The sequence below is a fragment of the Natator depressus genome, chromosome 11 (genome assembly GCF_965152275.1).
Source record: "Natator depressus isolate rNatDep1 chromosome 11, rNatDep2.hap1, whole genome shotgun sequence".
NCBI classification, from domain to species: Eukaryota; Metazoa; Chordata; order Testudines; family Cheloniidae; genus Natator; species Natator depressus.
The window spans coordinates 32,533,068-32,560,390 of record NC_134244.1 but is presented as its reverse complement, the minus strand read 5'-3'; the positions used below and the strand labels follow the sequence as shown (position 1 = coordinate 32,560,390).

General features: G+C 42.6%; 1 protein-coding gene and 1 long non-coding RNA gene across 7 annotated transcripts in view; one reads left to right on the top strand and one right to left on the bottom strand.

The window, feature by feature from the left end:
• Positions 1 to 1,714, bottom strand: part of MARCHF7 (membrane associated ring-CH-type finger 7) — a 33,231-nt gene extending 31,517 nt beyond the window's left edge. For 5 of the 6 annotated variants that reach the window (XR_012641431.1, XR_012641432.1, XM_074967415.1 and 2 more), the window contains exon 1: positions 1,274 to 1,386. The gene's annotated coding sequence lies outside the window, so the exon portion shown is untranslated. Of the gene's footprint in view, positions 1 to 1,273; positions 1,387 to 1,697 lie in introns of those variants that run through there. The other variant, XM_074967416.1, reaches the window with a different exon arrangement.
• LOC141995905 (uncharacterized) lies at positions 828 to 25,535 on the top strand. The gene is made up of 3 exons (XR_012641433.1): positions 828 to 963; positions 2,321 to 2,528; positions 24,797 to 25,535. It is a non-coding gene; the product is annotated as an uncharacterized LOC141995905 (long non-coding RNA).
• Positions 25,536 to 27,323: the final 1,788 nt, after the last annotated feature.

The following is a 27,323-nucleotide window of genomic DNA, read 5'->3' as shown; positions in this document are numbered from 1 at the left end:
GAAAAATCATGATCCAAGCACACTCTAAAGATTTAAAAACAGAAGGCAAAAATATTTCTAAAGCTACTGGGATTTTTGGAGAACCTTACTAATGACTTTTGAACACTTGGACTTTGCAGTACTGAATAGGATCAGGGTTGGTGCTGGTTCATCATTGGGGTGCTAGAATCAGAAGCTGTTTTTAATCAGAAGAGAATCCGGCTGAGAGGGAAAAAAAAGCATTTCCCTGTGTCTTACAGCTGCCAGAGGCCCATTCTGCAGATCAGATGACCACTAAGGCCTTCCTTAACTTACACCAGTTCTGAAAGGGCCACTGCAACACTACACAATAGAAGACTGCATATGCCCCTTCTGCCATCAGTGTGATCCCAAAATACTTCATGTGGAGGGGGTGTATACAGCCAGCATCCCTGCCTCTCTGCCTGTTAGGAAGGTGTCTGCCTCAGGAGTTTGGGAAGTGGGGGAGAAGGGAGGAAGAAGTGTCTCTTATGGATGGTTTATGTTCCCTTTGCTTTGGGATATGACCCTTCCTAAAGTTCCCTCCAGCGACTAGTTCTGGCACGGTGGGACCCACAACAAGGGAATGAACAATTCCCCTTCAACAGCCATTCTGCACGCCCCCTTCCCGTCTTCTGTCTTAGTGGTGGTAATGGGGAGGAGAAGAAATAATTGGGACTTCTATACAGATATAGAATTGATTAACTCTATGAGCCCTCCCAGACCACTCAGTCCATCGGGGTCAAGTTTCCACCACAGATTCACTCAGGAAGGTGCGGCTACTCCCCCAGCCCTGTCAGGAGAGGGAACAGGGCAACTCCCTAGGCCCAGCGGAGAGAAAGGGGAGGGATCATGCCGGGAGCGAGCCTGCGCTGCTCAGCAAGCCCGACCAGGGGCTGGCCTGGTGTTGGGGGACCAGGCTGAAGCGGTTCGGAGGGTGGCACTGGCAGGGCTGATCCACACCTGGTGAGCTGGGGACAGAGGGTGTGGAAGAGTCAGAGCTGGTGGCGGAGAGGGGGGCTGGTTGTTTGTGCCTCACCCCAAGCCTGGCAGGGTGGGCGGGACAGCGGGCGACAAAGAGGCTGAGTCTCTCCGGGCCAGGTAGAGACCTGGCTGCTCTGCGGCCCGGCCGGGCCTGCTCCTCAGGCTGTGGCGGCTCCTGCCGCCACAGCCCAGAGACAAGATGGATATTGCGGGCCTCAACCTCCGTCAATGTCCCCGCGGCCAGGCAGGGGGAGCCCCACACACCGAGCCACTTCTTCTGTCCCCTACTCACCCGAGCCTGCGTCTCCTCTCGTCCCAGACACCCCCCGCTGCGGGCGGCCCAGCCGCCTCCGCCTGCAGAACTCACAATGGCGACAGCTCCGAGTCGCCAGTCATAGCCCCGCTGACGCCCCACCTCTTCTCCGGCTCTCGCGAGAACGGGCGGGAGAGGCCGTTTCGTCCGCTATGCGTCTTTTTGGCTCTGGCCCCTCGCCGCATCTGGCAGCGCCGCGCCACTCGGCAGAGGAGGAAAGAGTCCCCAGCGCCAACCCCCTCCTCTCCCGTTACCACAATCGGGGCGGGGGGGCGGCGGTTTCCAATCGATCTCCCTCAAGCCCCCTGCGTTATTGCTCCAAGAGATGGAGTGCAAATGCCCCTCTTCCTCCCACCCCATGGTACGCGTGATGAACGCTCAAAAGGGACGGTCCCAAACTTACTCTGCGTCCTGTCTCCCCACCAAAGACGGTATCACCGTGCTGGGGCCCAGCACCACCTTAGTGCTGCTGTCCCTAGGGTTCAAAAGTCATGAATCAAACACCACACTATTATAATAGCCTCACGGAATTAAAACTAAACCCACGCTTTCTCTGCCCCAAGTCTTTAGCGACAAGCCATCCCAAGCCCTTGGAGGGGTGTGATTATTTCAGGTTCAAAATTCAACCTTTAAATCACACAAATGTGGGCCTCCATGGCCTGCAGTGTAGGGAAGTTCTCTCGCTCTCTGGCTTCTAGGCTTGGAGAGTTGCCACGCTGCCCTTCCCCATTCCCCCTTACCTCAACCCGCCTCCGTCTCCCTCCTCCCAGCCCGTTCCTGTTTCTCTCCCTGCCCCATCTACTTCCCAGCCCCACTTACACTCCCTCTGCATGCTCGTCCACACGTACTTGTTCCCTATATTTTCCCTTTCCTCCCACCAACTCCTGCCCCCTCATTTTGACTCTGCTTCTTTAGCACATTACATCTCCTCAGTCTCTTCCAGTCCAACAGAGCTGGTCAAATATTTCTGTAATTCAAAACTGACCAAAACCAAATTTCACAACGTTTGTTTTGTTTTTCAACCAGCCCTACCGTCCAGATTCCTAAACGGAGAGCCCAGAGGGTGGCAGTATTCCCTGTAGGCAGCTTGGCTTCAGTCCCGCAGCGAACAAGAGGAGGGGGCAGCACTCGTTCCTAAAGGCAGCCTCACTTCATTCCGCAAAGCTGCATGGAAACGGATGTCGTTTTAACCGAAGGCGGAGACTTTCACTTTGTACTGTTGTCCTACTATAAGGTAATAGGAGATGGCAGCCATTTTGATTAAGGGCAAAAGTTCACAAGATTTGTCAAATCAACAGACTGAGAAGCTGTGAAGCATAAAATCATGATGGTCCTTGGGATAATATTGAGGGAGCTGGCAGCTTTGCACTTTCCCCCATTCTTAGTATCACCACACCAAAGAAGACCACTCCCTGGTTTTTGACCAGAACGCCTGGTGGAAAGGGGACCCTGGCAGCTCTGGTCAGAAGTGCTGACCGAGCTGTTAAAAGTCCGGTCGGTGGCACAGCAGGGCTAAGGCAGACTCCCTGCCGTGGCTCCACGCGTGCCCAAGCAGTGGCATGACACCCCCCGCCCCCAGCTCCTAGGCTTGGGGCAGCCAGGTAGGCTCCGCATGCTGCCCTGGCCCCAAGCACCCCTCCGCAGCTCCCATTGGCCAGGAATTGTGGCCAATGGGAGCTGCAGGGGCAGTGCCTGCAGAGAGGGCAGCACACAGAGCTGCCTGGCTGCGTCTCCATGAGGTAAGTGACACCCAGAGCCTGCACCTCCTCCCTCGCCCCAATCCCCTGTCCCAGCCCTGAAACCCCTCCTGCCTTCTGAACTCCTCAGCCCTAGCCTGGAGCCCCCTCCTGCACCCCAAACCCTTCATCCTAAGCCTCAGCCCTCCCGGGCCCCAACCCCCTGCCCCAGCCCTGATCTCCCTCCTGCTCTCAAAGCCCTCAGTCCCAGCCCAGAGCACTCTCCTACACCCCAAACCCCTCATCCCCAGCCCCACCCCAGAGTCTGCACCTACAGCCAGAGCCCTCACACCCCCCCACATCCCAAGCTGTGCCCCAGCCCAGAGCCCCTCCCACACTCTGAACCCCCACAGCCCAGAGCCCCCTCCTGCACCCCAAATCCTTCATCCCCAACCCCACACCAGAGCCCTCACCCCCATCCAGAGCCCTCACCCCCCTGCACTCCAACCCCCAGCCCGAGCTCAGTGAAAATGAGTGAGTTAGTGAGGGTGAGGAGAGCAAGCAACAGAGGGAGGGGGGATGGAGTGAGTGAGGGGCAGGGCCTCGGAGGAGGGGCGTGGCAAGGGTGTTCAATTTTGTGTGAGCAGAAAGTTGGCAACCCTACAGGTGAGTCCTGAGAGAGTGGGGAGACAGCGACTGGCAGGGGGTGGAGCGGGGGCGATCGAGCAATCGGGTGGGAGGGTATAGTGTCTGGTTTTAAGAAATTGGAAAGTTGGCATCCCTACTTGTGAGTCACAACCTCTGTAATAGCTCAGCAATGCCTTGACCTCCAGTTGTGCCATTGGCATAAGCCCTAATCTCTTTCACTCTGTTTTACCACTATTTCAAGCTCCAGCATTGCCTCTGCCCCAGACTCTATCTGCCATCTCTCTAGCTCAGGATTTTCCCAAACCACTACACTTCCAGTACTCTGGACTCCACCCTCACACAGATAGAATAAAGGGTGAGCAATGGTAGTGATGCAGGTCTGTCAAATCACTTCACTCTGTAACCCATTCACCTTCCTAAGTGCAATCTTCACCTGCATTTGGACTATGAACAGGGTCTGTTTTCTGACTTTCATCCTCAGAGAAACAGAGAGGAGAGGACTAAGGGTGTAGAAATGCAAGAAAAAGATAGTGGTGGAGAGAGGTTGGCACAAAGGAGAAAGAGAGAAAGAAAACACTTAATGCAAGAACAAATACAGCGGAAAGGGCTAAACTAAAAAAGAAAAATATGAATAAATTGGAGGGTTTTAGAGAAAATATATCAAATGAAACATTCCAATAGGATGAAAAATATATAGGAAAATTCCCTGAGGGAAATGGGCATTGAAAGAAACAAGGAAAGATACATGGAGGCAGGCATACAGGGAAAAGTGGAGATTAGGAAGAGGGAAGAAAAGGGGAATGTAGTGATTTATTTTTAAAAATTAGTTAGAGATCATAGCATACAAAATTTTTAATCTATTGATTAAATGTAATTTGGAAGTTTTTAGCAGCACCAAAAATCTGAAAAACGTTCCAAGTTTGAACAAAGAGATAATTAATTCTTCTCAAGACTCAAAACCCCTTTGAATATGGTAGATCACAATTCTTTTCCTTTTTTGAAAATTTAACATACAATATATGGTTGGCCTGTCACAGAGCTAAGGGCTGCTCAGAAACTCAGTCTTACCATCGCTTTTAAAGTCATGAGACTTCAATTTGAAGCATCCCAGACTCATGACCATAGTACCATTGAATGCACCCTCAGCAACATTGTACCACAGCCAACAGAGAATTTACCATTACATCAGAGAGAATGTGTCTACAGCTACTAGCATTGCAACTTTTAGAAGTTTGTCCAGTGGATCATACGCCTCCCTTACAATGTTACGTAGCACAAGCACATTAGCTTAATCATGACATGCCAATACATCACAATATAAAACTCAAGATAGCATGAGGGAGGAAAAGACAAAATGATGTTCTATTACAATATCACCACATCGCACCACATTGAATGTGATTTAGAATCTGCCCCAAGGATTATGCCAGAAATTCGGGGATGGTCTCCAGTGCTAATCAAAAAGCCTAAAGTAGCAGTGTGTTTACAGGTGGTTAGGTGACAGGTTGAGGGAACCTCCATCCCATTGCCTTCTTTAAAAGTCTTTGAAACAAGAGGAAGGAAATTCATCACAGAGACTATTTTTATTAAGTGTTGATTGATTTATGAAGCTCTAAACACTTGTCTCACTGTCTATGTTGCAGTAAGGAAACTGACACTTCATTTTGTATGCCTGCTAACCGGGAAATAACTTGTTCTTCTGTGTTCAAATGGGACAGCGCAGACCAGTCAGTATTATGTCCTACCTACACTTTTGTAAAGTTTTGACTGGGAGCAAAGATGAAGGAGTCAACAGTGCAGGTACTGTTTTCATCCATCCTCCTAGTTGAGAGTAACGGCCCAGGCTGGGACACTCACATCCTGGAGATTAATACATGGCTGTGCAGATGGTGTCAAAAGGAGGGGTTTGGCTTCCTTGACCAAGCAGCACTGTTCCATAAAGGAAGAAGAGACGGCATCCACCTGACCTGGCAGGGGAAGAGCATCTTTGGACACTGACTCACCAAACTAGTGAGGAGGGAGGACTTTAAATTAGGTTCAAAGGGGGCAGGTGACAAAAACCCACAGGAAGGATTTAAAAAAGGTGACCTTGACAGAGTGCTGGAAGTTGGAGGGGAAATGGTAAAGTACAATTCATAGATTCCTAGATATTAATGTCAGAAGGGACCATTATGATCATCTAGTCTGACCTCCTGCACAATGCAGGCACAGAATCTCACCCACCCACTCCTGCAATAAACCTCTGACCTACGTCTGAGCTATGGAAGTCCTCAAATCATGGTTGAAAGACTTCAAGGGTCAAAGGAGCAACAAGGGGGGGAATTTGCTTAACATCTTAAATGTCTAAACACAAATGCAAGGAGTAGAGGGAACAAAGAGGAAGACCTGAAGGTCTTAGTACACAACCTAAATTATTACTTAATTGACATCATTGAGACATGGTGAGATAAATCTCATGACTAGAATATTGGTATAGAGCAATGGTTTTCAACCTTTTTTTCATTTGTGGACCCCTAAAACATTTCAAATGGAGGTGTGGACCCCTTTAGAAATCTTAGACATAGTCTGCAGACCCCCAGGAGTCCACGAATCACAGGTTCAAAACCACTGTTCTATGGTAACAACACCCTTTTGTGGACCCCTTAGACATAGTCTGTGGACTCCCAGGGGTCCACAGACCAAAGGTTGAAAAACACTGGCTATAGTTTGTTCAGGAAGGACAGGCAGGGAAAAAAGGGAGAAGGTGTTGCATTATACATCAAGAATGTATTCACTTGTTCTGAGTTCCAGAAGAAGGTGAGAGACAGACCAGCTGAAAGTTTCTGAGTGAAGATAAAAGAGGAAAAATTCTAGGGTGACATCATGGTAGGGCTCTACAGTAGACCACCAAATCAGGAGGGGGAGGTGAACGAGGCACTTCTAGAACAAATAACAGAAATATCCAAAACACAGGACCTGTAGTAATGGGAGAGTTTGACTACTCAGACATCTGTTAGAAATGTAACTTGGCAAAACATAAAATATCCATTACGTCCTTGTAATGTATTGGGGACAACTTCTTGTTTCAGAAGATGGAGGAAGTAACCGGGCAACAGCTATTTTAGACTTGATTCTGACTAACAGGAAGGAATTGGTTACGAATTTGAAGGTTGAAGGCAATTTGGGTGAAAGTGATCATGAAATGGTAGATTTCATGAGTCTAAGGAAAGGAAAGAGTGAGAGTAACAGAATAAGGACAATGGACTTCAAAAGAGCAGACTTTAACAAACTCAGAGAACTGGTAGGTAGGGTACATGGAGAAGAATATCTAAGGAAAAGAGGAATTAAGGCAAGCTGACAGTTTTTCAAAGAGACAATATTAACAGCAAAATAGTAAACTATTCCAATGTGAATAATAAGAAGCTAATATGACTTCATCAGAGATCTTTAATTACCTGAAAATCAGAAAGGAATCCTACAAAAATGTGGACATATGGACAAATTGGTAAGGATGACTACAAAAGAATACTGCAAGCATGTAGGGACAAAATCAGAAAGGCTAAGGCAAAAAATGAGTTACACCTAAAAAGGGACATAAGAGGCAATAAGAAGTTATATAAATACATTTGGAGTAAGGGAAAGAAGAAAAGTGTAAGTAAACTGTCTAGTGGGGAAGTGGAGTAGATAACAGATGACAACAAGAAGGCTGAGGTATTTAAGACCATTTTGAATCAGTCTTCACAAAAATGGTTAATTGGGACCAGATGCTTAATACAATTAATATTAATAACAACGGGGAAGGAACACCAGCCAGAATAAGGAAAAAACAGGTAAAATAATATTTAGATAATTTAGATTAATTCAAGTTGACGGGGCCTGATGAAATACACCCCAGCCTACTTAAGAACTAACTGACGCAATCTCAGAATCATTAGTAAGGCTAAGTTTTTGTCACTGATATTTTTTAGTAAAAGTCATGGACAGGTCACGGGTAATAAACAAAAATTCACGGCAGCCCCTGACCTGTCCCTAACTTTCACTGAAAACATCCCTGACAAAAGGGGTAGGTGGGTTCAGCACCCACTGCTGCTGGGGCTCCCAGATCCCTCACTGCTGCAGTGTCTGGGAGCTCCGGGGTCCCCATACCCTGGGGCTGGGCTGTTGCGGGGTCCCCTCGTCCTGGGCGGCTGGTAGTTTCAGGGTCCGCTGGCTGCAGCTGTGGCTGGGCAGCTGTGGGGAGTCCCACCTGCCACCCACCATGGCTGGGCAGCTGTGTGGGCTGGCTACAGCCCCAGGGCAGAAAATGTCACAGAGGTCAATGGAAGTCACAGATTCTGGGACTTCCGGGACATAATCTTAGCCTTAATCATTAGCAATTATCTTTGAGAATTCATGGAGGGTGGGTGAGTCCCAGATGACTGGAGAAGAGCAAATATAATATCTATCTTTAAAAAGGGGAACAAAACAGACCTGGAAAATTATAGACCAGTCAGCCTAACTTCGATACCTGGAAAAAATTATTAAATAACCCATTTATAAGCACCTAGAGGACAACAGGGTGGTAAGTAATAGCCAACACTTACTTCTCAAGAACAAATCATGCCAGACCAACCTTATTTCTTTCTTTGACAGGGTTACTGGCCTAATGGAGGGAGGGAAGCAGTAGTTGTGATATCTTGATTTTAATAAGGTTTTTGGCACAGTCCCACATGACATTCTTCCAAGCAAACTAGGGAAATGTGGTCTATCTGAAAGTATTATAAGGTGGATACACAACTGGTTGAAAAACCATACTTAGAGTAGTTATCAAGGTTCATTGTCAAACTGGGAGGATGTTTCTCCTGGAGGTCCCACAGGGGTCAGGCCTGGGTCTGCTACTAATCACTATTTTAATTAATTATTTGAATAATGGAGTGGAGAGTAGGCGTATAAAATTTGTGGATGACACCACATGGGAAGGTGGTTGTAAGCACTTTGGAGGATACTTTTAGAATTTAAAATCATAGAATATCAAGGTTGGAAGGGACCTCAAGAGGTCATGTAGTCCAACCCCCTGCTCAAAGCAGGACCAATCCCCAATTTTTGCCCCAGATCCCTAAATGGCCCCCTCAAGGATTGAACTCACAACCCTGGGTTTAGCAGGCCAATGCTCAAACCACTGAGGTATCCCTCCCCCCCAAATGACTGTGATAAATTGGGGAATTGGTCTGAAATGGACAAAATAAAATGCAAAGTACTCCATATAGGAAGGAAAATGAAATGCACAAAGGCAAGACAGGGAATAAGTGGCTATGCAGTAGTACTGGAGAAAGGATCTGGGGGTTATAATGGATCACAAATTGAATATGAGTCAACAATGTGATGCAGATGCAAAAAGGCTAATATCATTCTGGGGTATATTAACATGAGTGTCATATCCAAGGCATGGGAGGTAATTGTTCCACTATACTAAGGTGAGGCCATAGCTGGAATATCGTGTCCAGTTTTGAGCGCCACACTTTAAGAAAGGTGTGGACAAATTGGAGAGAGTCAAGAGGACAGCAAAAAAATGATAAAAGGTTTAGAAAACCTGACCTATGGGGAACGATTAAAGAAACTGGGTATGTTTAGTCTTAAGAAAAAAGACTGATGGGGGACCTGAAAACAGTCTTCAGATATGTAAAAGTTGTTATAGAAAGGATGGTGATAAGTTGTTCTCCATGAGCACTGAAGGTAGGACAAGAAGTAATCAGCTTTATCTGCAGCAAGGAAAATTTAGATTAGATATTGGGGAAAATTTTCCCAACTATAGTGACAGATAAGTACTGGACTAGGCTCCTAAAGGAGGTTGTGGAATCCTTGTAATTAGAGGTTTTTAAAACCAGATTAGATAAACACCTGTCAGGGATGGTCTAAGTCACCTTTTTAAGCACAAGATCACTTTTTGAATTTAAGTGCAAACCAGGATCTACCTCAAAGAAAATGTCGAAATAACAGTAATTACACAAACCCAATCACTGTTGCCCCACCATTGCCCTGAGGCCACATCTCTGCGCCACCCCTTCTGTGATGCCCTGCCCCGCTCATTCCCAGCCAATGGGAGTTGCGGGGGTGGTGCCTTCAGGCGAGGGGAGCGCATGGAGACCCCTTGCCCCTCCCCCTCAGTAGCCGCTGCCGGACATGCAGGCCACTTCTGGGACCAATACGGGGCCAGGGCAGGCAGGGAGCCTGCCTTAGCCCTCCTGCGCCGCCAGACTGGTAGCAGCCGATCTCCCGGTTTGGCTGCAGGAGGGTTGGTGACCCTAGCCTGTGACTGAGATCAACTGAAAGAGGCTCCACAATCGACTAGTCGATTACAATCTACCGGTTGGTGACCACTGGTCTAGGTATACCAGGTCCTGCTTCAGCACTGGCAGATGGACTAGATGACCTCTTAAAGTTCCTCCCAGCCCTATATTTCTATGATTCTATCATTTTCGCTGACCTGTGCTGATTGGCCTTTTGCACCAAACATGACCCTTTCCGTCTCTTAACCTCAGCATTACTCCACACCTGCCCTCTTGCCCTCTTCTCCCTTGTCCTGTTTCCTTTGCTCCCCTTCCCTTCCGTGATCCGTTTCCATTCCCTTTTCTTTCCTATTAGCTGACCCCCTCCTAATTAATCCCACACCCAGAAAAAGGAACTAACATAACATTTACTGCCATCACATTGTTCACTCAGCTTGTGCATTATAGCCATTCCCCCACCCTGTGTCTGTTGTGTCTATTTAGTCTGTAAACTCTTCAGGGCAGAGACTGTCTACTACTCTCTGTTTGTACAATGCCTGGCACAATAGGGTCCCCATCTTGGTTGGTCTGTAGGCACTACTGCAATAAACCCAATTAATAGTAATAATACAAATTCACTTCTGATAAACACCTGGTGGAGCCAATTTCCAAAGTGCTTCTGTCTGTCACATCTCCAGGACAAGCTGTGAATATGTTTTGGGTAGAGGGCACTGAGCTCCCTCCTTTTTATGCAATTTGGATTGTTTGTTCATCCAAATGAAATTTAGATGCTTATTAAATATTTTAAATACTTTTAGATCATTTAAGGTAGGATTTAATTCTGGAACTTCTGGTTTCAGTAAAAACAATGAGGCATTCTTGTGGCACCTTACAGACTAACATGTATTTGGGCATAAGCTTTTGTTGACTAGAACCCACTTCATCAGATGCATGGAGTGGAAAATACAGGAGCAGGTATAAATATGTGCAAAGATGGAAGTTGCCGTACCACGTGTGAGGTCAGTCTAACGAGACAATTCAATTAACAGTAGGATACCAACTGAGGAAAAATAACTTTTGTAGTGATAATGAGAATGGCCCATTTCAAACAGTCGACAAGAAGGTATGAGTAACAGTAGGGGGAAATTAGGTTTAGGTTTTGTAATGACCCAACCACTCCCAGTCTTTATTCAGGCCTAATTTGATAGTGTCCGGTTTGCAAATTAATTCCAGTTCTGCAGTTTCACGTTGGAGTCTGTTTTTGAAGTTTTTTTGTTGAAGAATTGCCATTTTTAGGTCTGTTATTGAGTGACCAGGGAGATTGAAGTGTTCTACTGGTTTTTGAATATTATAATTCCTGATGTCAGATTTGTGTCCATTTATTCTTTTGCGTAAAGACTGTCCGGTTTGGCCAATGTACATGGCAGAGAGGCATTGCTGGCACATGGTGGCATATATCACATTGGTAGATGTGCAGGTGAATGAACCCCTGATGGTGTGGCTGATGTGGTTAGGTCCTATGACGGTGTCCCTTAAATAGATATGTGGACAGAGTTGGCACCGGGGTTTGTTGCAGGGTTTGGTTCCTGAGTTGGTGTTTTTGTTGTGTGGTGTGTAAACCTAATTTCCTTCATACTAATTTCCCCCTACTGTTACTCCTCCCTTGAATTGTCTCGTTAGACTGACCTCACACTTGGTAAGGCAACTCTCATCTTTTCATGTATTTATACCTGCTCCTGTATTTTCCACTCCATGCATCTAATGAAGTGGGTTCTAGCCCACAAAAGCTTATGCCCAAATAAATTTGTTAGTCTGTAAGGTGCCACAAGGACTCCTCGTTGTTTTTGCTGATACAGACTAACACGTCTACCACTCTGAAACCAGTTTCAGTGAGTAACATTAGCAATTTAGACCCAATCCTGAAAACAATTATGCACATACTTAACTTTATACATGAGTAGGCCCATTGACTTTGGTGGCACAATTCACGTTTGTAAAGTTAAGCACATGTAGGAACAGGACCTTAATGAGCAGGAGACAACGTAACCTACTGTTAAGGAGACGCATCTTAGGTCCATAATGCTACTCCTTCAGTCTTTCAATATTTGACTGATTCAGCTATAGTGCAGAGCACACACTGCCAGCTCTGTGTGTGTGACAGCAGAAGAGGGGGTGCAGAGAAGTAGCAGGTTGAAGATTTGGGGGATGCCCCAAAGCTTGCTGAGTCATAGATTAGTGGAGTCTAAAATCATCCCTTGTATTGTTGTTTGGTGTATGAATGCTAAGGTTACATGTGACTTTTGTATTCCTCTCTTCATTTTATCAATTTTTAAAAAAACAAATGCTATAAAATAATCTTATTGACTGTCACTAGTAATAATACTAACAAAATTAGACCAATCACAAAGACAAAATAATTTACAGCACATCTGTTAATAGTTAAATAAACTATTATGGTGCTGTTAGTAAGGCATGTTACATAATTCCAACGGGAAAAATTTTCCATTTATTAAATACATATGTCCAAACTTTATTTCATATCTAGGATTTTGCTGCTGAAGATTCAGGAAAATAAGTATTTTTAGTAAGATCAAAGTTACTGCTTCCAAAGATTTTCCCTCAACTAAAATTGATATAGGACGCTTTGAAACAAAAACCTTTCAAACCTTATCAAAATCAAGGTGACATAGGTTAGTCCCAGAAGTATCTCAGTCTCGTAGGATAAAATATTGCAATGTGTGTGCCTATTTTATAAATGTGTTCTGCTTATGACTTGTTTCTTTTTCACTATCTGAAAACATTATAACTCAGTGTTTCTTGATAACTAATCTTCTTTTTAAGACAATATAAATGTTCATTTCAATCTGCTACATGTTAAAAGCAACCAAAAAGTGTCCTTTTGTTCCCAGTGCCCTTTTTGCTTCACAAGTGTGCATGGAAGAGGAAGTCATTCAAAAGCACGTTGTATACTTAATAGTGGATTAAACTACTCCCCCAATAATTCTTCAGGTAAAGGAACAGAAGGATCATAACCCTCTGTTTCTTTTTCTAATCCTAAAATATGATGGTTGGAGAGTCTTGACATATTCTCCAGAGACCCCAGCCTATGATGTAATGAAGTATTATCTTAATGTGCCTGCTAATATTTTAGAGCTATTCAAATACATCTTAATTTGGTCCTGTTCTTTAATAGGATAATTGATCCCTTTTCAGTGGTTCTATTAGTATTTCCAGGTTTTTTAATTCTTGGGAATACAACAGCTAGTTTTTTATTCATCATTTTAAAAAGCTGGTTGTAAAGTCCTTCATGTTATGTCCACTTTCCTAGAAGACACAGAGCCTAAACCTGTATGCAGGCTAGATCCGCATGTGGTGCGGACCACAGCCTCTGACAATAAATTAGTCACTGAGGAATCTTTATCTTCACTGCTAATTTTCAATTTAATATATTGATCAAGTTGCTTCTGTTGCTTTATCTTCTCAGATGACCTGTATTCTCTCTGACTCATTTTTGCCAAGATAACAAGTCTCTCTTGTAATGCCAAAGTAAATATAAAAAACACAGATGAAGTTACACAACACACAAATATTAAAAACAAAAAATCCCTGGGACTCCAATAATGTCACATTAAAAAATAGGAAACCTTGATCCTTCCTTAAAAATACCTTTCATAGATAACTGTATCAAATAAATGTTAAATCTACAAATTATAGAACATCTTTAAATAGGACAAAATAGTTAAGATTATAAGATAGGCATTTTATACAAATAAAGCTAACAGCTGAAAATTATAAGCATCAAAAAGAAAATATAGGCTTGTTCACATAGCAATCCTTTGTTTAAAGCATCCTGCCCTGTTGATATCCTCAATAGGGATGACAGTGCTCCCAGACATATTTGGAGAGCAGATTAGGGAGCAGTGCTGTTACAGCAGTGTCCTCTACGAAACCTCCTTTTGCTTGTAATATCCTCAATAAGGAGGCAGTGATCTCAGCTGCTGGTGAAGAAAGGCCTATGTGGCAGTCAAGTTCTATTAGCTAATACTCACATGAGCAGTGAAAAGTTCTCCTTTGGAACTGAAAATGTCCCTGTTTGCTTTCAGTCAGGAAGTTATTGTTCTATTGTTGGAAGCCTAAAAAAATCTATTCAACTTTGTTATGTCTAAGTTAGATGGATCAAAAACAACTGCACAAAAACATTTTTAACTTGATATCCATGAGGAGGAAGTCTCTTAGTTACATATGAAAAAAATATCTATAGTTATACATTTGTAAACAAATAATTTCTGGACTTGCTCAATAGCGTACTAAGATTTTTAGCAAAGTCCATTCAGGCCCTGCAATTTACAGCATTATGTAAAGAGGTGGAGAGTAGTTCTCCCTCCCATTCTTATCAGCATGTTGGCATAGTGTCCAGTGACAGGGTAATTATTGTTATTGTATTTGTAGATAAAGGTTGAGAATTTGGGTGCTAAGGAGATGAGGAAGTGGGAGGAGTGAGGCTCCCAAATTGTAAGTAGCACAAACAGAGAGAGTTATTGTGGTTTTTCTGTAATTGAAATACTGACAGCTCTGCAGGAAAATTAATGCTTTATTTTTTATTTCCTTCATTTATAGTTTGTCCATCATCTACATATCTTGACACATAGTGCTAAATTACAATAAACAGCTGTTTCCAACAACTGATACAAATCATACCTCCCCCTACCTCTTTCCCCCTACCATTCAAAAGATAAATGCTCCTTGTTAGAAGCCCAAATAAGAAAAACTTAAAGTAAACTTTTTAAAGTAGACTGTTTTTAAAAATGAAAAGAACTGAGTGTTTCCTTCCTTTTTGCAATAAAGCACCTAAGAAATCCAACATTAACGGAGGCGGCATGGTCTAATAGATTGGACACAGGACTAGGAAGCCACTCATGACTTCTCCTCTTAACTGTGTCATAAATTAATTTTATGTCATTGGGCAAATCATTTAACCAGTTTATGGGCCCCTTGTTATGTTGCCCTGTGCAATGCAGACATAGCCAGATTAAGGTAAATTGTTAATTAAATTAAAAATGTAGGAAATGAAAATATCTTGTTCTCCCACAGTTGTAGCTGGTCCCTTTGTCCCAGAGTTTTAAAGGTTTTTAATAGTTGCTGTGCTCAGCATTGTAGCTCCTAAATCTCATTTTCAAAAGGGATATAGGCATTTAGAAGCTTAAATCCCATTTACAGTAAATGAGTTAGGCTCCTAAATAAATTAGGCATCTCAATGCTGAGCAAAGCAATGCCAAAATATCTTAAAAATCTAGGCCTTTGTGATTATATGTAGAACGTTGCTCATTTTAATGCATTAGGGACAAATTCTGCACTAATTTGCACACTCTTCAACTCCTTTTGGCTTTGTAGAGGTTTCATGAAAAGTATTATTGTCCCATTGTACAAATGGAAAACTGAGCCAGAGAGAGATGTCCCAGGCCACGGAGGAGTGTTACAACTGGAACTTCAACTCAGTGATTCTTGTATCCCAGCTCTGCGCTCACTAGACAATTGACCAGATTCTCTTCTGTGTCCATTTTATACTGGGTGCAGCAGAGAAAGGCGAGATTATCAAGGAACTGGTTACAACTCTCTTATTCTCTGCACAATTTAGAGCGCTTGTGGCTGTTCCAAACTGCACCGGCTGTCTTTGATCTTTTGAAGTGCTTTCCACTCCAACCACTCCACCTCAACTGGCAGGCCTCTCCATGCCTCCGACATCCACTATAGCAAGAGGTGCAGGGTGAAAATGTAGAAGGCTCCGATGGCTCTATATCTGCTGGGAATCCCTTATACTGGGAGTATTTCCACCTGGAGTGATCTTGAAGATTCATCTACCTTTACGCCTCTTGAACCATGCAAAGGAAGCAGAGTGGACCAAAGCATGTAGATCATTGCCTCTGTGTAAATTGCAAGCTCAGCATAACTGGATAGTAAAAACTGAAGCCTGCCATTCTTGCAGTTTTTCCAGTACTACCACACTGCGAAGTACACATGAGGCAGTCTTACACTATTTCCAATAAAGAAACACTTAGAATTCTGCAAGGAGGGCAGTTTTAGAGTATTCACGTTATCCAAGGGTATTGCCATGTTTGTTCATCACCATTTATTCTGAGAGAACTGCATATGATTATGACTGATGGAAAGGAAAAATCCCAGTGGGCTGAAATGTTGGGTCTTTGTTAGTATTGGGGTGACAAATTATTTAGGCCATTTTTTAAAATCTGCCAACCACAAATTGTTCAGTGTATGTGCAAAACTTAAAATAATAAGTAAATAACGTACAAATTGTCTCCATGCCAACAAAGAACAATCTTAGATATCAGTTCTAAAATACATTTCAGCACCCACTCCCTCCCCAGTAAAATCTGGGTAAAGTCTTGCAGCATACTCTGAAGGTCCTCAAATCTGGACTCAAGCAAACTGTGTGGGAAAGTGAATTCCAGAGTCAAGGGCCCCACATCAAGAACAACTACTGCTTTGGGTCTTGGCTGTTCACAACTGCTACAGAATCATGTAAGGAGAGCAGCAATGACACAGGTAGCTATAGTCAATTTCACTTAAGGATTTACAGGTTAGAACCAATGCCTTATAATCCCCCTATAAATCAGTCAGTAGCCAGTGTACAGGAGTAATGCAGTACTGATTAATAAATGGGTAGTCACAATCTGCATTAGCTAATTTCTGGATTGTTTGAAGATATAGCCTCTTGTACAGCACATTACAATAATCCAACTTTAAGATGAAAAAGGCATGGACGACCCTATGAAGATCTGTATCTAAAATGAAAGGTCACAACCTTTTTGCAAAGAGGAAACAATAAAAAGCATTATTGGGAAACACTGCTACTTGAACTTCCAACAAAAACCCTTAGGTTGCAAGCCTGTGTAACAAACAGCAGGTATACCCATTCAGTGAGCGTTAGCCTGCGTACACTCCTCCAAAGCTATTAGATACTAGCCGAGTCACTCAATTACACCAGCTGGTCAGAAAAGATAATGCTATAAAGCTGTATTTTATCTGCATATTGGAGTCCATGTTGCCTCACTAGCCCTTTTAAAGAGGGATGGGAAATACTCCAGTAGATTTGTCCTTGAAAATATTGATCCTGCTGGGAGATGCTTATATGAGGGAGCTAGAATTTGAAGCAAAGACGCTCTAGATTCTGGTCTCAGTGTCCTGAGATAAGGATCCTAGATGCAGCCAAGCACAGGGAGATGGCTTGAGATGAACTATGTTATCTCTTTGTTAATAAAACCAGATCACAGGATGGGAATGAAATGTGACTCCACACAGCATGTAGACTGTCTTTTAAAACATTGGGGAAGTCATCTCTTCACATTCCGCTAATGATCCCATGCATATATTGATCAGAAGGGATGACAGACTAGCACCTGGCCTTTTAATGGTTCTGTTTGTTTCTTTCAGAGAGTGCCAAAAGGGGGTAATAACTTCAGATAATTTCCAGATCAGATAGCTTCTTAGGAGGATGCAGTGGTGTCTCTCAATGAGATAGTATAGATGCTTGGTGGAGAAAGATACAGCTAAACCAGGAGCCACACATCAGGAATCTTGACTTTAATGTTTTTAAGGTGTCTGAGGAAATGTCAATGAAAAGACAAGAGAGTGAGATAGAACAGGAGGAAAGAAACACTGGGGCAGAAAATAATACAGCAAGCGAAGGAAATACATGCCTTTGTGGTGCTGCTAATTAGATATCCCCACTGCTGAACTGAGGACTGGATGTCATGATAATGTGATGACTTTCAGCACTCACAGGTGAAAACAAAGTTCCTTAAACAAGAGCAAGGCCAGAGAGCCTTCCTCTCAGGAAGAAAGTCCTTTAGATAAGTCAAGATGCGTTGCAGTGTTGGTAGGTTGGGGGATGAGCTGGGGGGATGTAAGGTGGGATGAGAGGGAGAGCTGAACTGAACTGATTATTTTTCAAAGTCTCTTTTTAGGAAACCCCAAAAGGGAAAAAGTGGGTGCCATAGTTCATCCCCCTCACTATTTTGTTCACCAACTAGGCATAATATCTGTCACATTAATTTTAGTCTATTAACTTCTGGTTCCATATAATCTGTTTTCACCAAGCATAACGCCAACAGTACTTGTTGTATATCAACATGGCCTTTTTGGTTTAGACGCATCCAGCTTCTTTACCTGCTTCTCTTGCACTTGTTAAACATTCAGTGTCGTAAATTATTTGACCTATTTTTCATGGTTATTGTAACATCTAATGAATTTTTATATACACTATACATTTGAGCTCACAATAGATGTATACTTTGTGGGCCCAGTAGTCACAATAGACCATCCCTCTTGTCTACATTGAACAGATGTAGACAGTGAAGGGGGGGCAGTAGTATTTCTGATGTCTTGGTGCTCCAGGAAACTGGTAGGGCTGTGCCCCATGGAAGAAAATCTGTCCTGGATTTTCACCCCAGCTCTTTGAGGACAGTGATTACTGAGATCACTCCTTCCCTTATTGTGCATCCATTTTGAAGTAATTTACCCAGTGGTCTACAGGATTATGCTAAGAACCTTTTCCCATGGAGAGTCAGTTCTTTCCATTTATGAAAAATGAATTGATAGGTTCTTTTGTTTCATGTATTTCTTTATTTTAGATTTAAAACTTGATTTCCAAATTACAAAAAATAATTCAAAATATCAAATTTTCTTTAATTGTTTTGCTGTCTAGAATTACCTAATATTTTCAGTATTGTTTATATTTTAATATATCAAACTACATATTACAATATTTCCATTTACATAATGTAAAATTATTTACATATCTCTCAAAATTCCTCACTGAATCTCTGAATCTCTTTCTACACAATCTAAATAGTCAGTATAACTCATACATAACACTAGTTTAATAAGGAAAAAAACTAATTGTATAATAAAATTTTGATAAAATTCCTTATTTAGCTCATTTTATCTGCTTATTAAACGTGTTCAGTGCTTAACATTATTAACAAATGTATTACTTCCAGATATAATCAAGGAAGGGTATGGATACAAGCTATATAAATAAGACATTAACGTAGCTAGAAATAGCTGCTTTCTATATAAATGTTTGTTGGACAGATAAGAGATTTATTTCAATGTTACAGAAACACTCACATTTTTCAAGCTACTTTTCAAATTATCCTTATTATTAACAGAAAAACTTGTTAGTGTTTTGACTGTTGACTTATCTATAGTTGGCAGAAAGCCATAGAAAGAAAATACACAACAGACTATTAGCATTTCTACTCCTCATTAAAAGATTTAAAAGGGAAAAAAAATCTATAGACTAAACCTAAAAATGTAGTAATACTTTTCTCCTAAACCAACCAAATGTGGGAGAAAATGCTCCTACAATAGGAGCAACTCTCAGATATTGAATAGCAGCTTCTAGGGGCCTATTTAGAAGACTTTTGTGTGATTACTATGCTGAACAAAATGTAGAATTTAAGCTGTTGTTAAATGCAGATAAAGGTCAGAGAGCAGGATCTCCACAAACTGTCATTTGCAATATTTCTAACTTCCTTTATCTACAGAAGGAATGTGCAGTGCTAAAACTAGGCAGAATCAATGCAAAATAAGGTATTCCTGGCAACCATGAGGTATTTACTGCTGTTAACAAAGAGCAGCATACAAATGTGTTTGAAACTCAGACACAGACAACTGTTGGAAAAGAATCCCAGAATAGTATTCATTTTACGTCAACTTGCTAGTGAAAGGGATATAATCTGTCATTTTTATTTAGGAAGTTTCTTTCTCACTGCTGCTGCAGCTTTTTCTCATCCGTTCATGTTTAGCGTGTATAAACAGTTTGGTTAATCAAAACCACTCACAGACCTAAATAATGTTACAGACCCTATGCTTTCTACATGTTAACAGACCTGTCCCATTAACTCCTATTATGTCTCAGAAAATGTATGTAGGCATTCTTTATCTAAATCAGCAGCAAAACAGAGTGAGTCGCAATACAATTACATATTTACCAGACTATATTAAAAGTGCACATATTAATTATGTTTTCTGTGAGATGTATATGCTACATGTATACCCTGACATGAATTACAGAATTGTTCACATTTTTCTAGTTTCCAAATGCAGCTATTGCTATCCTACACATACTCTTCAGTTTTCAGTGAAAATCTAGTATTATATACAGTGTTTGAGGCTGGAATGATTTCTGGTATTGGGATTGATCCTGCAACTTTCACTCAAGTGAGTAAGCCAAACGTATGAAATTAGTTCTATTAGAACTTTCATGTGAATAAGAAAGTTGCAGATTTTTCACCCATATTTATCATTTGCCTAATTCCCCTTGAGTTTACATGACATGATCCTTAGGCTATTCTTTTCAGTGTTGATTTTAACTCTCAAAACTGTATACTTGACTAATTGGCAACTGAATATCAAACTTGTCTAATGGGTATTGATAGTCTCTGTAAACATGTACAAGAGTAAGCGATACACCCTGTGACGTTCATCGTAACACACCCAGACATAACTGGTTTGTATTGCAGCATTGTATAAAGAGTTTATGTATGACAGGTATACGGTAGTTGGTCAGCCATATTGGGGCATGTCATAAATATAAAGGGAAGGGTAAATGCCTTTAACTCCCTCCTGGCCAGAGGAAAAACCCTTTCACCTGTAAAGGGTTAAGAAGCTAAGATAACCTCGCTGGCACCTGACCAAAATGACCAATGAGGAGACAAGATACTTTCAAAGCTGCAGGGGGGGGGGGGGGAATGAAGGGTTCTCTCTGTCTGTGTTGTCTTTTGCCAGGACCAGAGCAGGAATGCAGATCAGAACTCCTGTAAAGGGTTAATAAGCAATCTAGTTAGATATGCGTTAGATTCTGTTTTTGTTTAAATGGCTGATAAAATAAGTTGTGCTGAATGGAATGTATATTCCTGTTTTTGTGTCTTTTTGTAACTTAAGGTTTTGCCTAGAGGGATTCTCTATGTTTTTGCAAAAAGAAAAGGAGTACTTGTGGCACCTTAGAGACTAACCAATTTATTTGAGCATAAGCTTTCGTGAGTTACAGCTCACTTCATTGGATGCATCCGATGAAGTGAGCTGTAGCTCACGAAAGCTTATGCTCAAATAAATTGGTTAGTCTCTAAGGTGCCACAAGTACTCCTTTTCTTTTTACGAATACAGACTAACATGGCTGTTACTCTGAAACCTGTCTCTATGTTTTGAATCTGATTACCTTGTAAGGTATTTACCATCCTGATTTTATTGAGGTGATTCTTTTACTTTTTCTTTAATTAAAATTCTTCTTTTAAGAACCTGATTGCTTTTTCATTGTTCTTAAGATCCAAAGGTTTGGGTCTGTGTTCACCTATGCAAATTGGTGAGGATTTTTAATCAAGCCTTCCCCAGGAAAGGGGGTGTAGGGCTTGGGGGGATTTTGGAGGGGAAAGACGTTTCCAAGTCGGCTCTTTCCCTGTTATATTTGTTAGATGCTTGGCGGTGGCAGCAATAAAGTCCAGGGACAAAAGGTAAAATAGTTTGTACCTTGGGGAAGTTTTAACCTAAGCTGGTAAAAATAAGCTTAGGGGGGTTTTCATGCAGGTCCCCACATCTGTACCCTAGGCTTCAGAGTGGGGAAGGAACCTTGACATGGTGGCAGAGGTGGGATTGGGGACCTGCATGAAAAACCCCCAACTGTAGAGCATACTGCAAGTTTATGACTTAATATGTCAAGCCAATTCCATTTAGTGATAACAAAATTATAATACTTTATTTTGCATTCCAGTGCAGACAAAATTGCAGTTTAAACCCATGTTGAACAGACATAGGTGCTTTGTAATGAGGTTTAGTACACTGGGAATCTAGCGATAATATTCTTTAGCCTCATCTACAGTAGGACAAGGTAGAGTCCAGTTTTGAGTTTTCCTTGGGTTGAAAATCTCTCTGCAGCTGCAGCACAATGTGCTTTCAGAGGTTGTTGGAAACAAAATAGACACACAGAGACCTGATTCGCTTTCCATAACACCAGTTTTATGCCTGTGGAACTCCCTTGATTTTAACTGAATTATAACAATATAAAACTGTTTTAACAAAGTGGAAAATCACATCCATTGTATTGAATTTACCTTGGAGGCTAGTCTTAACTTTGGGTATGTGAAGAATGGATGTCTCTAGCATACTTTTGCACCAGAGCAGATGGGAAGTTCAGTCCGTGGCAGATGATGTGGTTTATCTAGTCTTCCAACTCCCATATATATAAATGAGTAAAATTAACAAAACATTGTAAAAAGTGGGGATAAAGCAAATGGGTGTGCCCACAACTAAAAAAATGTAATTTAAACCATTCAAGCAAACAATGTACCATGCAATATTTAGCCTCGAATGGCACAAAAGTGTTTAATTTAGGCAATGGGTGTATTGGTGTGGTAACCACTAAAAAACATGTATTTTTTTAAAGTATAACCAAAAAAGGCCTAATTAAGTCATGTGAATGTAATGTAACAAAGGTCATTATTAATAAAATTATTTACCAAGGTCCTCTATTTAAAAAAAAAAATTTAAAAACCAAAAAATGTAAACTGGTCCTTTAATTTAAAAATACATTAAAAACAATAAAAAAATTAATAAAAGCAAACAATTACAATTACAGGCAATATGTAATGTATATCCCAACACAGGGACTAGCGCTGGAGTGGAACAGATAAGGCTTGATTTATGCATTTCCTCCAAACACATTTAAGAACATTTTTCCAGCACAGATACATCTCTTTATACACAACCTGTACATATATCACAATAATATTCCTGACCAGTGCATCACCGTTTACATATGATGCCTTACAAGATACTTTTTGGATAGATGTTATGACAACAGTGTTTTGAGGGTAGTGAGTATGGTAGGCCTGATATGAGTTACAATACAGTGGGCTTTCTGCCAGTGGGCATTAAGGGACAGGCTCTTAGAATCACACCTGCATTCAGCATCTCTCTTTGTGAATGAAACATAGTGACAGTGTCTGAGCTGTGAGTTCTCTGCAGTGCAGCATCTGGCAGCATGAGCCATGGAACTCGGTCTAAAGCCCATTGGAGCCCTGGATTTTGCAGACACAAACCTAGCCCAGCAATGGACCCAATGGAAGGAGGAGTTTAAATTGTACCAGATCTGACCATGCTGGAGTACAACAGCTGGAATGTAAAACTGTTATTTTATCTTTTTGGGGAACAGGGTGGAGAGATCTGCACTGCTCTGAAGCTCACCATTGCCTCAAGCCTCACAGCAGTCCTAGGAGCCCTGGGGACCTACTCTTCCCAGAAGTAAAAATAAACTCTGGAGAGACGCAGGTTTTTCACTAGAGACCAATCCGAAGGGAAGGGGATAGACCCCTGTGTTAGTGCCTTATGCACACTGCCTGCTACATGCAATGTGGGGACTTAATAGACATCCTAATTCAGGACAGGATAGTGTATGGCACTTGGGATCACTATCTGCGGGAGTGGCTTCTCTGAGGAGGTGTTGTCACATTAGACAGATGCTTAGATATGGGGTTTACAGTGGAAGCCTCAAGAGAAAGGATGAAAGCCCTAGGAGGAACAACACCCTCAGAAGTACATGCAATGAAACATAAACAAAGAAGAGCAGGTCAACAGAGTTGCATACCTACATGAGATGCATTTACTCTGGGAGACAGCATGAGTGGGTAAAGGAGTACTGCCCTGCACTAGGACAGCTATGCAAGGAATGTGGCAAGTTGAACCATTTTAATGATGTGTGCAAGAGCAGAGGAAGGTCTCAGAAAGATTCAGTCCAGATTGTATAAGAGGGGGATGTCACATCAGCCAGCAGAGATGACATCACGATTCTCTCCTTAATTCCGACAGCATATCAGGTTTGGGTGGTCAGGACAAGAAAACAACAAGGGATAATGCCAGCCCCCCATGTGTGCAACAATGTTAATAGGGAAACACACTATGTGATTTCAGCTGGATAGTAGGACCTCCTGCAATGTGATTCCTCAGATTTAATTGGACTCAAACACACTCGTTGCAAAGAGCAGGCACAATCAAATAGTGTACAATGACAGCATAGTGCAGCCCATAGGAAAATGTGACCTCATAATGACTAACCCAAAAAATAACAGATGGTACCGAGATCATAGTGCAGCATCAGAATTTTATAGATGCAGTGCAAGAAGCAAAAGGGTGAGTCCCTTGGACAATGGAGACAATTTTAGAAAGCATATAGGGATGTTTTCAAAAGTGATGAGAGCTTTAAAGGAAAGCTACAACTGGAAGTAGACCCCACAGTGGAGCCCTGTGTATTTACCATGAAGGAAAATTCCAATGGCAGTACTTAACCCAGTACACAAGGATTTGAAAGTCTGTGGCGCAGGGGTATCGTACCACCTATTGAGGCCAGTACAGCCTAGGTAAGCAGCCTGTTGGTGGTAAGAAGCATCTGCGTGGATCCAAAGCTACTGAACTGGGCACTGGAAAGATGCCACTATCCACTGCCCACAATGGATATCTCACCAGAACTTTCCAAACCCAGAATCTATGTAATTTTTAACTTGTTCTTTCCCTATTTTACCCTCTGATCCTACCTCATTTTCACTGGCATTCACTATGTTAGAGGTCCAATCGCTAATAACCTTTTTGGTGAAAATTGAAACCAAAAAAAGTCATTTAGCACTTCTGCCATCTCCACATTTTCTGTTATTGTTCCCTAGCCCCTCATTAAGTAACAGGCCTACCCTGTCCTTGGTCTTCCCCTTGCTTCTAATGTATTTGTAGAACGTTTTCTTGTTACCCTTTATGTCTCTAGCTAAGTTAATCTCCTTTTGTACCTTGGCCTTTTTAATTTTGTTTCTATATACTTGTGTTATTTGTTTATATTCATCCTTTGTAATTTGATCTAGTTTCCACTTTTTGTAAGACTCTTTTTTAAATTTCAGATCATTGAAGATCGCCTGGTTAAGCCAGGGTGGTTTCTTGCCATACTTCCTATCTTTCCTACGCATAATGGATGCCCCTGTCCTGACGTACTACCAGCGAGGAGAGCCACTGATATTCTGGTGTGATGCACCAGAGAAAGGATTGGACATCGCTCTTTTGCAGGAGCAGCCAGTCATTTATGCCAACAGAACCCTGTCAGAGATTGAACCAGGGTAGGCCCAATAGAAAACTAGTTTCTGGCTTTTGTATTTGGAATGCAGCGATTCCATCACTACACCTATGGACACCCAGTAATAGTGCAATCATACCACAACCCCCGAGAGACAATCATGACAAAGCTTGGCTGGGATGATTTAGTTGGTGTTGGTCCTGCTTTGAGCAGGGGATTGGACTAGCTGACCTCCTGAGGTCTCTTCCAACCCTAATATTTTATGATTCTATGGCCAAGCCTCTTCTTAGTGCTCCAAAGAGATTGCAGCACATATTGATGTGCCTCCAGTTCCACCAGCCAGAGATCCAATATTATCCAGGATGATTACTGATGCTGGCTCACACCTTGAGCAGGGCATATATACCCAGCATTGGCAAGTTGGGGGAAGGGGATAAGGACATTGAATCAATTAATACACTGCACTGCCTCCCACTCTCAACAGTTAATGGAAACCAAAGAGGCTATAGAAAAGAACATCAGCTGAAGGTAGTCAAGAGAGTGATACTGGCAGGATGGCCAAAAGACAAAAGCTAAGTACTGATAGGAGCAGAACTATATTTTCAAATTAAAGATGAGTTAATATATTGAGGACAGAGAGCTGCCTCATTATGTCGGGATCTTGCGCAAAAAAATACCTGGACATTGACAGCTGTTTTAGACAGGCCCATGAATGTGTTCACTGGTCAGGAATGAACATACAACTCCACTCCTTGATAGAAGGGTGTGGTAATTGTCAGCACAAAGAGACTCTGTTACCACACGAGCTGCCCGCCTGAAAGTGGGAAAAGGTGGAAGCAGACTTATTCACCTTCAAGGAAAAGCAGTACTTGATTACAGTGTACTGCTAGTGAAATATGGGAGGTTGATGCTTTGCCTGTTACAAGATGCAAGTCAGTGATTGGCAAATTGAAGGGCCACTTTGCAAAATATGGCATTTCAGGCACTGTACTCACAGACAACAGATTGCAATTTGCCTGGGAGGAATTTAAGGAATTTGTAGACAAACGGGAGTTGGACCACCACATCTTCTTCCTGACATACCCACAGAGGTGGAATCAGCTGTGAAAACTGTTACATGAGGCTGTTTTTTCTGGTTCTGATCCCTTGTTAGCATTTTTGGCACATAGGAATGCCCCATCACAGGGGTGCCAAAACAGTCCAGTGCAGGCATGGATGAAACAAAGGACCTAACCCTGCTACCAATAGGATGAGACCTGTTGCAGCCAGAATCATAGAATTGTAGAACTGGAAGGGACCTCGTGAGGTCATCTAGGCCAGTCCCCTGCACTCATGCCAGGACTAAGTATTAGAAGGATGGGGACACTGCTGAGAGATGGCCAACAATCAGACAAAGCAGGCACTAGAGTACAACAGGTCAACCAAGGACTTACCAGCCCTGGAAACAGGCACTCCTCTGAGGATCTAGCCATTAGAGAGACTCCTGAAGGAGTGGACTAAAGGAGTCATGAGGGTAACCGGGTGGTTTATCCAGTGGGAGGAGAGCCTGAGACTAATCCAGCCCTGATTGCAAGTGAGACTCATCTGAGAGGAATCCAGCGAGGCCAACATAAAAAGCATCAGGAATTTGCAGGGAGAATGGAGGGGGCCAGACAGAGGAAGACCAAGCTTCTCCTGAGCAAAGTAAGGTCTCTGTGGATGAGAGAAGGAACGAAGATGAGTATGAACTCTGGACCTACTATGATGGATCTTGCATTTGGGACCCTGAGAACTACTTTGAATTGCTTTGGGTATGGACCCAGTTTTAGGGCAGGACTGGTGATAGCCCTGAGAGAGACTATACACCACTCCAGCGGGTCCCTGAAGAGAGGATGGGCCCTGTGGAAACACCTCTGTCCAGAAGGAGGAGCCTGGCAAATAGCAACCCTGCAACAAATTGGCAAATTTGGCAGGCTCTGACCCCCACCTACTAGGGAAGAACAAGGGGGAAACAGAGAGTGAATCCCTATTCTGGTGGGAAAGCATGTCTTCCTTGGGCAAATGGAAGAGAGGTTTGCAAAGGGCTTGAGAACTTCAGAAAATTTCCAGCTGTACTGGTAATTTTGCTCCTGGTCCACACAATGGATGAACCACCTCTGGCTTGGTGGACTCAGATTCAGCCCAGATGTTGATCCAGGGAGACCCAGTTCTGGAGGAGTGGCTGCAGAATTCCGGTGGTTATTTTCTTCATCCACAGAGATATAAAACCCTACCCTACTGCTGTCATCATGATGTGAGTTGAGAAGCATGAGGAGCTGATCCAGGTAGAAGTATCAAAAATCTGCTCTGGCCTGTAGTAATAGGGCAGGACTGGAATC